The sequence below is a fragment of the Vicugna pacos genome, chromosome 11 (assembly GCF_048564905.1).
Source record: "Vicugna pacos chromosome 11, VicPac4, whole genome shotgun sequence".
In the NCBI taxonomy this organism is placed as follows: Eukaryota; Metazoa; Chordata; class Mammalia; order Artiodactyla; family Camelidae; genus Vicugna; species Vicugna pacos.
The window spans coordinates 54992089-55008423 of record NC_132997.1 but is presented as its reverse complement, the minus strand read 5'-3'; the positions used below and the strand labels follow the sequence as shown (position 1 = coordinate 55008423).

General features: G+C 36.1%; 1 long non-coding RNA gene across 2 annotated transcripts in view; it reads right to left on the bottom strand.

The window, feature by feature from the left end:
• Window positions 1-14827, bottom strand: part of LOC116282347 (uncharacterized) — a 32712-nt gene extending 17885 nt beyond the window's left edge. For both annotated transcript variants that reach the window (XR_012077398.1, XR_012077397.1), the window contains exon 1: window positions 14760-14827. This is a non-coding gene — a long non-coding RNA (uncharacterized lncRNA). The remainder of the gene's footprint in view (window positions 1-14759) is intronic.
• Between the last annotated feature and the right edge of the window lie 1508 nt (window positions 14828-16335).

Here is a 16335-nt window from a genome sequence, read left to right as displayed (position 1 = left end):
GTCACCCTACCACTGTTCTTTTGTTTTATGGCTTAAAATCAGAGTAAGAAGTGTGCTTATGTATACAGCCCTGGACCCATATTTTGCAGGTGAGAAAGTTCAGAAATCTGGAAGGGACATAACCTAAGTCAAGGAGAAAGGGACATAAACACATTTGGAGTAGGTGATGCCCTATTTAATGCCTTTTATTCGCCATACAACTTGACTTCACTGGAGACATTTTCTGTTTTACGAATAAATACCCCCATCCCATGCATACAGATACACTCTCTCTGTCCCGCTGCTGAGAAAGGAGCTTCTGAAACCTCATGATCAAATGAAGTATAAAAGACAAAAACAAACAAAGAAACAAACAACCGCCATGCCTGTCTGCTGCAGACTTTGCTGGCATCCCTTTGGATCAGATCTGGCCCAAAGCGAGGAATGAGTCCTATAGCCACAGGCACTACAGGGCCTCACTGGCGTTTTATGGGTGGATTTGAGTTCCCGCACGGGTGGAAACTAGTGCCGTCGTCCAGTCTCACAGCCAACAACAGGGACGAGCCGTGGTGGACTTCATTCTGCTTTCAGATTGACAGCTTGGGAATCCTTCTCTTAAATGGAAACTTTAGTAAAGGTATTCATTTCCTTTGTGTTTTTGTAAAAAAATAAACGCAACAACTTAGGGCTGTTACAGGGACTTACTTATAATGAGCTCTTTTTTTCCTGAAGATATGACTTCATTTTTATTTAAAGAATATTTACATGAATTAAAGACAGTGGAAAATAAAGAAACGAAGGCTCTGCATCTCCCCAGCAATCACTAAGTTAGGGGGAAAACTAAGGCTCCAACATGGGTCATGTAACTCTCAGGACAGTGCTCTGTCCACACACCATTTTACTGACATGAGTTTTCTATTAAATACACTGATTACACCCAAGTGTACTTTTTATGCTTAGTTGGAATGGTGGTGGTGGATGGTAGTGACATCAGAACTGAGCAATATCCTTCAAACACCTGATCTTTATTGGCGGCTTAGACCAGGGTTGATAAACTTCTTTTGTGAAAGGCCAGGTAATAAATATTTTAGAGTTATGCACCGTATGGTCTCTGTCACAGCCACCCAACTCAGCTGTCTCAGCACGCACACACACGTGTGCACCCGTGCGCACACACACACGCGCGCGCGCACACACACACACACACAACAGCAATAGACAATGCCTGATGAATGGCCACTGTTGTGTTCCAAAGTCTGTTTTTGTGGACACTGAAATTTAAATGTCATATAATTTTCACATATCATGAAATATTCTTTTTTGGAATTTTTTTTATCATTTAGAAATGTAAAAATGTTGTCTATATGGTTACAGGGTGGGGGAAGTGAGTGGGGAGGGATAAATTGGGAGTTCAAGATTTGCAGATACTACTAGCTACTATATATACATAACATAGCTAAACAACAAGTTTATACTGTGTAGCACAGTGAACTATATTCAGTTATCTTGCAGTCACCTATAAAGAAAAAGAATATGAAAACATATATATATGTATATATATATATATATGACTGCAACATTATGCTGTACACCAGAAAGTGACACATTATAAACTGACTATACTTCAATAAAAATAAATATCCATTAAAATAATGTAAAAATGACTCACAGGCTGTACGAAAAGATACGATGAGCCTAATTTGGTCTGCAGGCTATAGCTGGCCCATTTCTACCTCAGACCTGCTTCAGGAGCATTTATTGCCTAAGGGAGCATTTCTTAAAAGATACGCTTCACAACAGCAGTGCTCTCTCAGCTGTTATCTCATGTCACTCAAAAGAGATTTTTGTCTGATTAAATCATTTGAAGAATTTGCCAACAATTTTATTCTTTAATAAAGGTTTAGCATACTAGACACTCCAAAATATATTCCAGGAAAATACTATTTCTTGAATTTCTTAAGTCATAAATCATCTTTCTACATTTATTTATTACAAATTTATTCAGTACTTAATAAGTGCCAGGCCAATTCTGGGATAAACAAGTGACAAGAGAGAAATAACTGCTCTTATGGGTATCAAAGACTAGTATTTGATATAGACCTTGAATAAATGCTTAATTGATTATAATTTCAATAAGAATCATAAAGGTAGAAGTAAGAAAGTACTATGAATGTATATAAAATAGTGATCTATGACAGTCTGGAGGATCAGGAAAGCCTCCTGATATTGAAAGGAGTGACAGTTAAGCTAAAAGCTGAAAGATGAGTATTTTACCAGAGTAAGAGGAGAAGAGTGAGCAAGTGGAAATAGCTCATCAGGTGGAAGCGTCTGAGTCACAGAGTTTAGGATATTTGAAAACTAATCAAAACAGTGTGCATAGAGGACAAGGGGAAGTTTGGGCACAATTATTGAGTGATAAGTAAAAAAATGACAGCAGTATCACAAGGGTCAGGGGGAGGATTGGGGAATACTCCGTTACAGGGTGACTGCACCATACATAGTGTCACAGCACTTTTTGAAGATGGAATTAGGTTATTTTAAAATGTATATGGTAAACTCTAGGGCAACCGCTATTTTTTAAAGGAATATAATTGATATTCTATTATTAAGAGAGGAGATAAAATTAAATCATTGAGTAAAATACTCAATGAAACCAGAGAAAGCAGAAAAAGAAGCCTCTGGCAACAATACAAAATAGTTAAAGGCATGGATGATATTAATTCAAACACAGTAATAATAAACTTAAATGTGAATAGCTTAAGTACATCAATTAAAAGAGAAATTTGTCAGAATACATTAAAAAGCCCAAGTATAAAATAATATATTTCTTGTCAGCAAGAAATCTAATTTAAAGTCTTTGATACATAAAAATAAAGGGATGGAAAAAGACATATAATTCTAACTTTAATCAAAATTTAATGTAATAGCCATATGAATTTCAGACAAAGCATAATTGAGAATAAGTAAAATTATGAAAGATAAAGAAAGATGCTACTTAAAGGACACAGTTCTCAAAGAGACATACAAATCCATAACATATATGCAATTAATGACAGAGTATAAAAATGCATGAGGCAAAAACTGATAGATCTCTGAGGAAAAACAGACAAATCCACTATTATTAATGGTCAACTCAAGTAGGTAGAAACTCAGTAAGCATAAACATGACCTGACCAGCAATAACAATCAAATTGATATAATCATGATGTATAGGATACTCCATCCAATTAAAGCAGGATATACATTCTTCTGTAGCTTGCATGAAATATTCACCAAGGTAAAACATATTCTGGGGCATAAAATACACATTCACATATTTAAAAGAAAGTATGTTTTCATACTGCAGTTGAATTAAACTAAAAATCAATAACAAATATAGCTGGGAAATCCCAAAATAATTTGGAAAATAAATAACACTCATCTAACCTAAACCTATGGATAAAAAAAGTCTCAAGAGAAATTTTTAAAAATGTTTTCGACTAAATAAAATTGCAGTATGATTCATCAAAATTTGTGGGCTAGAGTAAAAGGAGTGCTGAAAAAGAAATGTATAGCTTTAAATACACATATCAGAAATGAAATACAAATAAAATCAATAACCAAAGTTTCTATATCAGAAAATTGGAGGAAAAAAGAACCAATTAAATTTAAATCAAGGGGGAAAAAAAAACTCTAGAGCAGAAATTATTGAAATTGGAAAAAAAGGAAAATAATATAGAAAATCATGATACCAAAATCCAGTTCTTTGAAAAAAAAATCAGTAAAATTGATGAACTTTTAGCCTGGCTAAACAAAAGAGAGAGAGAGAGAGAGAGAATAGAGAGAAATTACTAATACCATAAATGAAAGAAGGGACATTTTAATGTCCTGTTCCAATGGACATTAAAAGAATAATAAATAACAAATCAACACATTTGTAATATGCTACACAATGTTACATGTCAGTTATATCTCAGTAAAGAAAGAATGAGAATTTTCAGGACTTAATAATGTGAGAGATGAGAGAGAAAGACATATAAAGAAATGGCATTCAGGTTCCTACCCTCTTGAAGAGCTAGCATTTGTTCCAAGGAACATATTTCAAGACTGCTGGAGCTAAGATGAATCATGGTCTTCTTACACCTAGTTTATGTTCTGTTCCTAGTATTTTAATATTGAATATATTGATATTGATTTTAAAAACCCACTATATAGTAAGCCCTTGAATTTGATAGGAATATCTTTCAACAATTCTCAAATGATCAAATATAATTTCTCCCATTAAGTGCAATAAGAAAAATTTAAATTTAGGGAACAGAAAATTCAAGATACATCTTTAGTTCCTGATGGGCAATTATGAAGAATATAAAGTCCCATCGATATGGGGATGCTAGGCAGTGATTAAGCTCTCGCTGTTTTCCCTGCACACGTGATTCATATCTGCACCTAAATAAAGTAAGTTACTTTGGGTTATACATTTTCAAGTTTTCATGTGACTGGTCAGAAATAAAAATATTAAATTATCCAGTCCAAATAACCTTTGCAGCAGTTAATGTTTTGGAGAGGTAAACATTTAAATTAGGTTATATTGGAATTGATTATGACCCCAAAGTCTCGGTTGTTTCAGAGACTGTGAGAAAGACTTAAACTCCCAAATTATGTGAATTATTCTGGCTCACTCTAAAATTTGGGGGGGATGACCTGCAGCCAATTTAAGTGGTGAGTTACCTTCCTTTGATGGAGAATAAAATGGAATCTTAAAATATATTAACCAGATTTTTAGTCTCTCAGTGGGTAACCTGCTTCATTTATGACACCGACTCTTCTCTCAATATTGCTCCAGTGTATTAATTCCTATCAGCTGAGAAGTTAGGATCAATATTTATCCCTATATGGCAATTTCTATTAGTGATTATTAAAGACCTAGAATGAGCAAAAACAGTATGTTGGATTTTGAAAGAGGTTCCAGTTCCACCATGTGCATTCTTTGTACAAAATGTCTTGAGTAATTCATGCCACTTGCCTGGAGGCAAGTGTATCTCAGTCCTAGTGAATAAAGCTCTGAATGAATTAGCCCACTTCCATTATGTTAAGCCTGAGAAATGTTGCCTTTAACCATTGAAAGATTTATAATTTGTTAAGCCCTCATGATCATACAATTTAGTCCCTTGAAATGGATCTCAGCTTGATTAATTAAATAGGGAAAATATGCCTTTCTTGCAGTTAAATAGAGAAAACACATGGTTTAGAATGCCTAAATTGCTGGTATTTGTGTGTTTGTGCACAGACAGGGATAAACTATTGACTATTGCAGTGACAGTTTTTCTGAAGAATACTTTCATGTGCTCAACTGCACATGGAGAAAATGTTATTTGTGAAAATACCTGAAAATACACTATGCACACGTACAAGGGAACTGTAACCATAAACTTACCGTCCCTGGGAATCATCCACTGGGATCCCTGGTGAAGGTTCTCTCCCTGTGGCTCAGATATCTGTGGTTTTATATTAGCCCAATTCTCTACACTGAAGAAGAAGATGGAAGCCGAAGGAAGATGAATGCCGAGGAAAGGAGGGAACCTTTACAAGAAGGTTTGGGTACTTTTACCCTCATTAAGTGGAATTTTACTGGGCTTGGGACTGTCTGTCACTCCCAGAACCACCACCCATAGACAAAGTTCAAATCTCTGAAGCTTCAAAAGATTAAATCTTAACTCACTATTGCCTGATTGCTCTTGAAGTGCATAAAAACGTACCAAATGGCCTATAAAAGTAGCTATTTGGCCAAGGCAATTAAGCTCAGAGAAAATCTGAGGCTCTAGAAATGTTTATGAGGGCCGAGTCCTTTACTCTTTGTCTTTAGTGTGGTAGTTTTTCCCTCTGTTAATGCTTCTACTGTTGTAATTGGAACTAATATTTTATGTTGATGAGAAGGGACAGAGGAAAACAAGAAGCTAGCCTTTAAGAACAACACGAGTTTTCTTTAAAAATGTCAAACTCAGGGTCTCATCTAATCCCCAGGTTATTATTATCTCTGCTATCTCAACCTAATATTTCTTCCTCATAATAATCACTTCCTCCCCAAGAACCCACACACAGAATACACAAGGGCAGAAACCCACAAGGGTGTGGTCTCCATTGTGGTTTTGTGGACTGTACAATACAAGACCCTTTTAGAAATAAACATTCAGCAGAAGAGAAGTAATCATGAAATTAATAAAGACAAGAAGGAATAGCATGAACTCCTATCATGTTCTTCTTAGGACCTGAAGCAACTCACTTCATTTCTGATTTTATTTTATTCTTCTTTAAAATAGATATAAACTATGCATTTGTGAAAATTTGATTCAAAAAGACCTACATTTTTCCATACCTTTTTCCCTTGTAATGTGTTTTTTTCTGAAGATGACTGTTTTGCACCATTGCAAAGGAATCTAGTCATGATTTTTAAAAATTCTAGCCATTGAATTTGAGCTTGCATTTTGCCTCAGCATGAAATTATGTCCATCTCACTTTTCTCATTTTGCAACAAGCTCAAATATACTTCTTTGTCAACACAGAAAAAAATCATTAAGAATAAAGCTAAATTGGAGGTTACTCTTCATTGTTTCAGAGCAAATGCACACAGATCCTGTCCCTGGAAGACCCAAATACTTGCCAAAAGTAAACTGTCGTAAGTTGTGTGCTCATTTATTCTAAACTCATGTGATGACTTTAAAATAATGAAATAAATGAAGCATTTAGTTTAAATGATACTTCATCTGTTAATAGTATTTGTGCCAATTTGAAGTAGCTTTTGGTAGTGTTAATGTAATTCGATTTATGAGCAATTAAGCAATGCATTTAGTATTGGCAAAATGATTAACTGGAAATTTTAGAAAATGTGCCAAAAAATTAACTTTTCCTTCTTATGTGATTTATTTTTGAAGTATTACAGAAGAATAGATTCAGGCATGGAATAGATCTTAGAGGTCATATAGTCCAACTGCCAGTCTGATGCATAAACCAGGTCTACATTTTCCCAAGAAATTAGTTGCTTAAAAATTATTGCAACATACATTATTACCTTCTCAGGAAAATCAGTCTATTGTTGAAAGACCTAAACATTAAAAAAGAAAAAAAAATCCCTCATTTTCTTTCACCTAAAATTTTGAAGAAATTCTATTTGGTGCTGAAAATGCAAGGTTCATTTAGGCGAAGTTCCTGTTCCCAGAGAACTTTCAGTCCAGTAGAAAATTAACAGGTGAAGCAGATAATCATGACTCAGGACGCTAAATGTTTGATAGGGGTGTCTGTAGGACACAGTGGGAATACAGAGGAGGGCAGTTAACAAAGCTTCAGGGTTGAATAAAGGCTTGTCTGAGAGCTGAGGCCTGATCTGACTCTTGATGAAGGAAGAATGCCTGTGATAATCTAGTTGGATATTTGCAGCAGACAGTTGAGTATATAGGCTGAAGCTGGAAGGGTTGGAGATGTACATCTGGGAGGCGTTAGCAGACAAATGGAACTGAAAGTCATAAAGGGGATCAAAATGGCCCAGTGAATGTGCAGAGAATGAAGAGGAGCACACCAAGAATGGGCAGAGAGAGGAGAGAACTGTGAAGGAGAAGGAATGGTCAGTGGTCTCTTACGCAAAGCTATGTAACATACAGAGCAAGAAATAGATACTGAGAGTAGCATCCGTCAGGGACCCTGAATGTTATTGGGAAATTGTCCAAAAGCAAACCATCAATTTCATGGAATAAATTGAGAGGCTAGTCTAGGTACAAATGAATTGCTTATCAAAAAGACTAGATTAATTCATGTTTGAAATGTAAACTTCAAAAGCAAAATAAAGGAAAAAGTCCAAATTACACAGTAAATAATTTTGTCAGTGGAAGAGAAAGTGACAAAGCAGGTGGGTAGGGAGGATGAGCCTAAGTCCCTGAGTCCAAAAGCATATTGTTAACTCTAATGTACAGCATGATGACTCTAGTTAATAAAACAGTATTTTACAGTTAAAATTTGCTAAGAGAGTAGATCTTAAGTGTTTTCACCAAAATGAAAACAAAAAAAGTGACCATGTGAGATGATAAATGAGTTAATCAACTTGATTGTGTGTAATCATTTGACAGTGTACATATGTATGTATCAAATCATCACAATGTACATTTTAAAATATTCTGTTTCTATGTCATTTATTGGCCTCAGTGTGGTGTAAGCCCTAACAACTGACTTCTTTTTTTCTGTATTCATGCAAATACCTGGCTTAAGCTTTGATTGCTGGGGCATTCACTTCAAAGACAGCTCTCTGAATAAACACAGTGCCAACCACGTGGCTAGAAAAAGAGCCAGGCTGTGCCCCCTGTACTCTCCCCCTACCCCACAATCAGACTTCTTTGTTTTAGAGATCTGGTTGATTTTAAGAACGAACTATTTGGGCCTCTTCTTTTTCTCCTTCCAAGCTTTAAATTTCCACTCTTAATTTAAATTCACCAGTAAAAATTGAGCCCACTAAACTCTTACCAAAAACAAAGAAAAAAAAGAGCATTGCTTACTAACCAGTTCTACAAGGATTACGTCATTAGTCATTGTAGTCACTAACCAACAGTGCACCCTGAGAAGCGTGCAGGATGAAAACTAGGATGAAGCACTCTGTGCTTCGGAAAAAACAGGCCATATGGATAGTTAGATGCCTATCTGAGAAAAAAATTTTTAATTTTAAGAACCTGGATTCTTGCACCTTCCCATACATAGAAAAGCACTAAAATCGTCAACTTGGGATATACGTTCTTTGTGGCTAACAGAAACCTATGCTAGACTGCACATATAACCTAGCCAAAAATTATATATACGTTGGTTTCTCTACCTCTTTAGAGTAATTTCCTCAGAGCTACCAAGAGGCTGTCTCCTGGGCAATAGTCCTAGGGAAGACTCTGAATAAAACCTAAACTCACAACTCTTATGTTGTGTGTTTTTCTGTAAGTTGACATCCCAGACCCCACCATTCACCCCAAATAAAAACAGAACCCCAGACCTGCATTCTTTCTCTCTCTCTCTTTCTCTTTCTCTGTGATTTCATCGTGTGGCCCCAGGTATGCCACACAATTTCCAGAACCTGTAAATAAGAAACCTTGTCTCTTTAAAAGCTTTCTGATGGTTATTGCTCAGGGTGTCTTGTAATGATAGTAAGAACAACAGGGGTTGGTAGAGCCACTGCACTGGTTATTGATGGGCTGGGACTGTAGGCAGGTAGGGTTAGGGATCCTTGGAAAAAGAGGGAAAAGACATAGCTTTTTTGACATAGAAGAAGCCATTTTAGGCCCCAAGCCATTCTGTGATCTATGCTTGACCACAATATTTGCTCAAGTATATTTCTTACAGAACTTCCTGAGATTTGTTGAAACTACAGAAGAATAAGCCTCAGTAGTTAATGATTTTTTTTATATTTTATTTTTGTAATTGTATTAATATTTTTAATAGACTTTATTCTTTCAGAGCAGTTTCAGGTTCACAACAGAACTGAGCAGAAAAGACAGAGTTTGCGCACAGCCCTCCCCACCCACACATATATACTCCCCTACCCTCAACGTCCTCATCAGTGTGGCATATTTGGTACAATCAATACCAACATGGGGACGTTGTTATCAACCAAAGTCCATAGTTTACATTAGGGTTCGCTCTTGATGTTGTACATTCTATGGGCTTTGACAAATGCGTAATGTCATGTAGCTACCACTATAGTATCATACCTAAAAATCCCTTGTGCTCCATCTGTTCATCCCTCCCTCCCTCCCTCTCCCCAAACCCCAGTAGTTAATGATTTTAAAGGAACAAAGAATGCAAGAACAAACAGCTATTACCAGGCCAGAAAAATAGCTTGACTATACCAGAGACAAGAAATCAGTGATAAAGTTTCCTATCTCTGTTTCAAAGGTAAATATTAGCCTGATGCCCATTCCTGAGCTGTTTTGCAGGTTTGGATCCCCTTGAGCACTCAACCACCAGACTAACTGGGGAGAACCTGAGAGCTGATGATGCCAGCCCTTGCTGGTCCTTGTGACTTCAATCAGAGCCTGGACTCTGTCAACCTAAAACGACCTTTGCCCCAACTCTGTGATTAAAACTCCTCTCCACCGCGCAAGCACACCTAGGACTCTGTTTCTGTACCCTGAAAGACAATACCTGCCCTTCATGTACATGCATGCAATCTTAGCTCAAAGGTTTCCTGATCTTGCTATTCGGAGAAACACTGCTTTGGGAAGTATCCCTGTGTTCTCCTTGCTTGTTGCAAGTAATAAAATTCTTCCTTCTCTTGCTTCTTAACTTGGTGGCACCCTATGGCTAGATACCCACAAAGAGGTGAATGCAGTTTTCAAGTAACAAGACCAGCACAAAACACCTGAGCCTCTTAGAGACGTGACTGAAAAAGGAACTATATGCTAGTTATGGCTGATGGCAGAGGTCTAGAGCTGGTGGGGGCCCCCCCGGGGACAAGATATCAAGATATCTTTTGCTAAAGAATGCACTTTTAGGCTTTTTATGTTGCAACATTCTAATCTGCATCTAAAACTGTTACTCTGAGCAGGTTAAAACTTTTGTAATACCGGTCAAATAATTCACCTTTTTGCATTAATTTGTGTTTTGAACCCTACAATGTAAACAATATTAGAAACTGGATTCTAGAATTCCTTTTTGGGAGGGAATTCCTTTGCTTTCAGAAATTCATCAGTGAGTGATTAAGATAGAAAATGATACCCTGAATGCCTGAGAGATGGCTGCCAGTAAAGCAGCAGAGAAAATGGCTGATAAATAAATGAAGAGATGCACTTTAGCTTGCTGACTTGTTTTGTTTTCTCCTAGGAGGAGAGGTAGTGTTGAGATTACAAAAGATGATAGAAAAAGAAAGATTTTGGGGCAGGGTTGGGGTGGGGGTGGGGGCTAGAAAAGAATAGGCAATTGGATGCTGTGGAAAGCTGAAGAGAGTCATCACTGAATACATGTGAGTAGAGTATTTCATAGAATAGAAATTTCTAATAAACTGTTTTTTTTTCTTTTATGTGCAATGTATGTTGTAAATCCCATGCAACCATTATGTAATTGATTTATTCCCAGAGGCTAATGAAGGTGAAAAGGCTGAGCATTTGCTGTTTTTCAGACATGGCACAGAAATCCACATAGAAGGAACTGCTCAGAGGGAGAGTTGTAGCTTTGATGGAAAATACATAATTTAGGGATGAAGTGTCAGGTTCCCTCCCACAAGGTTTTGACTTGGGGCTGAGCTATAGGTGAAAAGTTAAAATTCATTTGATTTTACCAATAGCTGATTAAGGCTATTTTATCCTAGTTCATAGGTAGATTACATAATAAAGAGTACATTATATTTCTAGGTCAGCTTAAATATAGAGTTTGATTATTTGCAAAAGACCAAAGAATTGCTAGGTTTTTGGCTGGTTAAATGCACTTGAAGGGTGATTGGTCCATGACAACTAGCACATATTTATCTAATTGTGGGCTGCAATAACCTACCTTGCAGCAAAGTGTGGTAGTGCCAGTTTCATATTTTACAAGACACAATTTACATCTTTTAGATTTTCTTTATTTGTTTGAAAGAAACATTTTATAGTATCAATTTCAATGGATTCCATAATTAAATTCCTCTGAGAAAAATTCCTCCAAGATAAATGGCTGAAAATATGTTTACTTATATCATATAGATTATAAAAATTATACTGTAAATGGAGCAGAAACATGTGCCTTGTCAAATTCTCTTATTAGACCAAGAACAAATTGGTTAGACTCTAGCATCAGGCTGCTGGTCTACTAAAATTCCTAGTATAATTCAAGCTGTAATTTGTGACCTCTGTTCCATCAACCCAGTTGCTTTTTTTTTTTAAGCAATTATTTTAGAAACATAATTTAGCAATTATATTCTTTGTCTCTTTAGGTTGATGTCATTCAAAGTACCAACACTTCTCAAATGTCTAAAGCAGAAATACTGAAGTATATACCTTAGTATTATTGTTTTCATTAATGTTTTTATTTCCAAGAAGATTCTTATGTGGTGTTAAGCTCTGTGCACACAGCTTAATTATAAGGACTGAGAATAGAGGCTGACAATCTTTTCCAGAAATTTCTTGATTAAGAAGGCACTTAAACCAATAAATAACTTGACTGCAAAACAATTTATCTAAACAGAGTTCAAATGCAGTTTTCACTTTGCTATATCTGTCAACCCTAAACTATTATATTACAAATGCCCAAGTGTGATGTTTTTTCCCCTTTAAAATCAGTAAGTTAACAAGAGCTAAATTTGATTGATCAATAGTTTTCCTGGTTATCTGGTTTTTTTTTTTTTTGAGAAGATGACAGTCATCATACTTTAATAGGTTATTTATGTCTCCATGTCTGTTACATTATTTGTAAATAGAAATCTTTGTATGGTTTTTGTGATGACTACATGAAATAATTTAACTAATACACTAATGACAATTCCAAGAACATAGCGACTGCTCAGTAAAGATTGCTTATTATTAATCAAAAGTGTTAAGAGCAATCCACTGTTGTTACAAATACATGGACATGAAATAACAGTTTGATTTTTTAAGACAAAAAACTTTGTTTTCCCTATAGAAAATTATGTTAAATACAAATGATGTTAAACTATTTCTTAACTTCTTTTACTTTAATCTGATTATTTAAACCAGGAGAGGTAGCTTGATATTTTATGGAATCCTAGGTGGTTTCCTCAGTTAGGTGGTAAATTTATTTTATTTTTTTTTAATTTAGGTATAGTCAGCTTACAATTTGTCAGTTTCTGGGGTACAGCATAATATTTCAGTCATACATATACATACATAGATTTGTTTTCATATTCTTTTTCATTATAGGTTACTACAAGATATTGAATATAATTCTCTGTGCTTTATAGAGGAAATTTGTTGTTTATTTTATATATAGTAGTTAATATTTGCATATCTTAAGCTCCCAATTTATCCCAACCCATCCCCTCTTCCCCCGGTAACCATAAGTTTGTTTACTATGTCTGCGGATAAATTTAAAAAGGAATAAAACACTAACAGATATACTCTCTACCATCCTTTATGTGCTATGCCACAGGGAAAGGAGTGTAGATATTTCCTGGAGAGAAATAAACCTACGGGAATATGAAAACACGAATCCGGTTGGAGGTCAATCACCTTTAGAGCATTAAAGAACAGAATGACAAAGAGTAAGTGATAATCAGTCAAGGAAAATATGTTTTTTCCCTGGTAAAATTCACCTATAAAATTAACTCAGCATTACCTTTTTATTGCACTTTTAAAATGTGGCCAACATGTTTTTATTTCTGAATTAAAAGTGCTTTTATTCACAGGTTTATGGAACAAACCCAAGACAACAATAGCCTTTCCCGAACATGTGAGAGTGTCTAAATTTGGTTGTCTTAAACCTGAATGGCCATTGTTTTTTTCGGTGTCAGTATATTTTCACATTTATCCAAGTCAAAACCGTCTTTAGATTGTGAGGAAATACATTGCAGGAAACTTGTTAAGCTGAAGCCATCTCACCTGTTAACTTCGAATTCAAAATAAAAAGATGCTTCACAAAATTCTCGTAACCACCAATAGTGCAAACATCCTTATCCTATAGTTGCATTAGCGACTTTACTACATAACGTATCATAAAAATTTCTGTAGAGACCTTTGGTTTTCTTTTATTTAAAATTTTTACTGTGAGTCATATTAGAAACTTTGCTGAGTCCTATAAAACAAGTTCCCTCAGTTTTTAACTTAGCTAAATTTCTATCTTTAATGTGACTGGGAGATGTTTGCATTTTCAGGAGCTCTTAGTTCAACCATTCTATGAATCTCATTTCTTTTATTGCTAAAGGACTGAGTGGTGTTTTCCTTCATATCACAGACTTATCAATAGGGGACTTTCCAATTCTTAAACTATTTAAAAATAAACAGACAAATGAAATATCTTTGGGTGAGGATGGGTAAGACTTATCTTTTGGTCATCAGCTGTCTTCTTCCTTTTTCTTCCTCTATTCCCCCACCATTTCCCTTTTTCTCCTTTATTTCCACCATGCTCTTAGGGCCACATTTTGACAAAGAAACTTAGACTTTTCTCATTTCATAAGAGTTTCATAAGGTTAAAAATAAAGTTTATGGAAAATAAAGCCACAATGAATATTCTGTTTATGCATAATCAGATAATTTCCCTCATTAAGCCAGTGTTTGTCAAACTCTGGGTCATGATATCAATGTAAACAGCATTAAATATGTAATAACTAAATTAAATATATCATGCTAAGTGAATGGATCATAAACAGAAACATTAACAAACTTTTACTTGATTATCTGTTGTGAGCTCTCATTTGCCTTCATGAGAATCCTGGAACTAAACTTTATAGAATCCCCTTCCACATATTGTCTTTGTTTAGAGCCTTCAACTAAGAAGCACTCAGGTGAGAATCAGAAGACAGAAAGGAAGTCATTGCTTTCTGATAACAATTCAGACAGACTCACTCACGGGCAGAAACTAAGCACTTGAGCATTAGCTCCTCTAAGGATGTGGACAAATAAAATCTGTAGCAGTGGTGGCCCCTCTTGCATCTTCTCTAAGGATGTGGCAAATAAAATCTGTAGCAGTGGTGGCCCCTCTTGCACGCCTGGAGTTTCACATTGTTGAAACTGGGTAATCATTAGTCAAATCCATTTCACCTGCCTTCATTAATCAAGGTCGTTTCAATTGTTGCTACAAAAGTCCTGCATGTCCTTCAAGAGGCACACAGCTGGGAGGAGGGGGTAGATGTTTACCTGAGTTCTCGAGAAATTTGGAGTCATCTGGGCCTAGTTTGAGCCACGCTGGTTACGATCGAAGACCCGCCGGCCTGTTGCTTAGTTACGGCTGCGTGCAACCATGGTTACCACTCCTTTCTCCAATCATCTTGCCCCGCGCTCACCACGCTCAGGGCGCTCCCGACACTGCCCGCGCTCCCGACTCTCTGCAGGCTCCCTTCTGCTCCCCTCGCTCTTTCCCTTCTTCGCTCCTTGCTCCTTCGCTCCTTCGCTCCTTCGCTCCTTCGCTCCTTCGCTCCTTCGCTCCTCTTGTTCCGTTTGCTGGCTTTGCTCCCCGGGCTCTCCACGCCAGGCTCCCGAGACTTCGAACGCTCCTTTCACTCCCTACACTGCAGAACTTCTTGCTTCTTTTTTCTTTACCCCATAAATGCCTCCAGCCCCTTACTTTTGGGACGTCAAGGGTTGCAGTGTTTTGTCTGCTGCACCGTGGCCAAAGCGAACCCAGTTCAGTAACATTGTTTCTGGACTGGTGGAGCTAAGATTTACCGTAATCTCCATTTTATCGTGAAGTTGAGACTGTCTGCAGCATCTTCGTCTAACGTCCCGAGACTCATTATGGCTTCCAGGTGAGTTCCAATGCGTCTTAACTTCTAGATAATGCTTTAAAATTAACAAACAAAAACCACTTTATTCCACCAGTACTTCCAAAGGTTTGTGTACAAAAAATACTATTTCTTTGCGTAAAACTTTCTAATAGCTTTCTAGTTTGTTTATAATACAGAACTAAGTCTTTACATGGTCTGTGGTATTTTGCCTGATCAGTCCTAACCTTTTCCTGTCACTTTATGCTCTATGTTAATGGCTTTCTTTTGGTTTTTCTAATATTTCATGTTCTTTTTTCACCTCGAAGTTCTCAAATTGTTATTTTATTTTGTCTGGAAGGCTGTTCTTCTCCTCAGTTTACCTCATCAATTGCTATCATCATTCAGAACACAAGTAATACATTTTTTCTTCAAATAAGAATTTTATGATTACCCCAGATCAAACCAAATTCCCAAAGTTAGGGGCTCTCATGGAACCCTCTAATTCACTTTCACAGCACTTTTCATAGTTACAATTAAATAACCAACTTCATAATTATGTAGAAGCCTCTTTCTGTTTATTACTCTATCCCTATTGTCTATTACAGTGCTAACCCAAATCAGACTCTTAATACATACTTCAGTGAATTAAAAAAGTGTAAAATCCCATTATAGCAGCTTTATAGTGTGTAATGATTCAAATTTATCCCTTAGCAAAATCAGAATTTTAATGTATCAAGAAACTTTAAAGCTGATAATGAATGGTTGAGACTATTTTCGAGTTTCTAGGAATGACTCAGTCGTGGTAGAAAAAGTATTTTAACAAGTCTTATGATAAAGTGGCTTTGGGGTATCCATTTAACAAATCCAAAGAGATAATCTGTTTTATTTTTGTATTTTAACATTAATTTTAAATAACTTTAGACTTCAAAGTGCTGCAGAAATTATACACAGAATCTCGATATTCCCATCAGTTGGCTTCCCTAAAAGTCAGCATTTTATATAATGAGAGT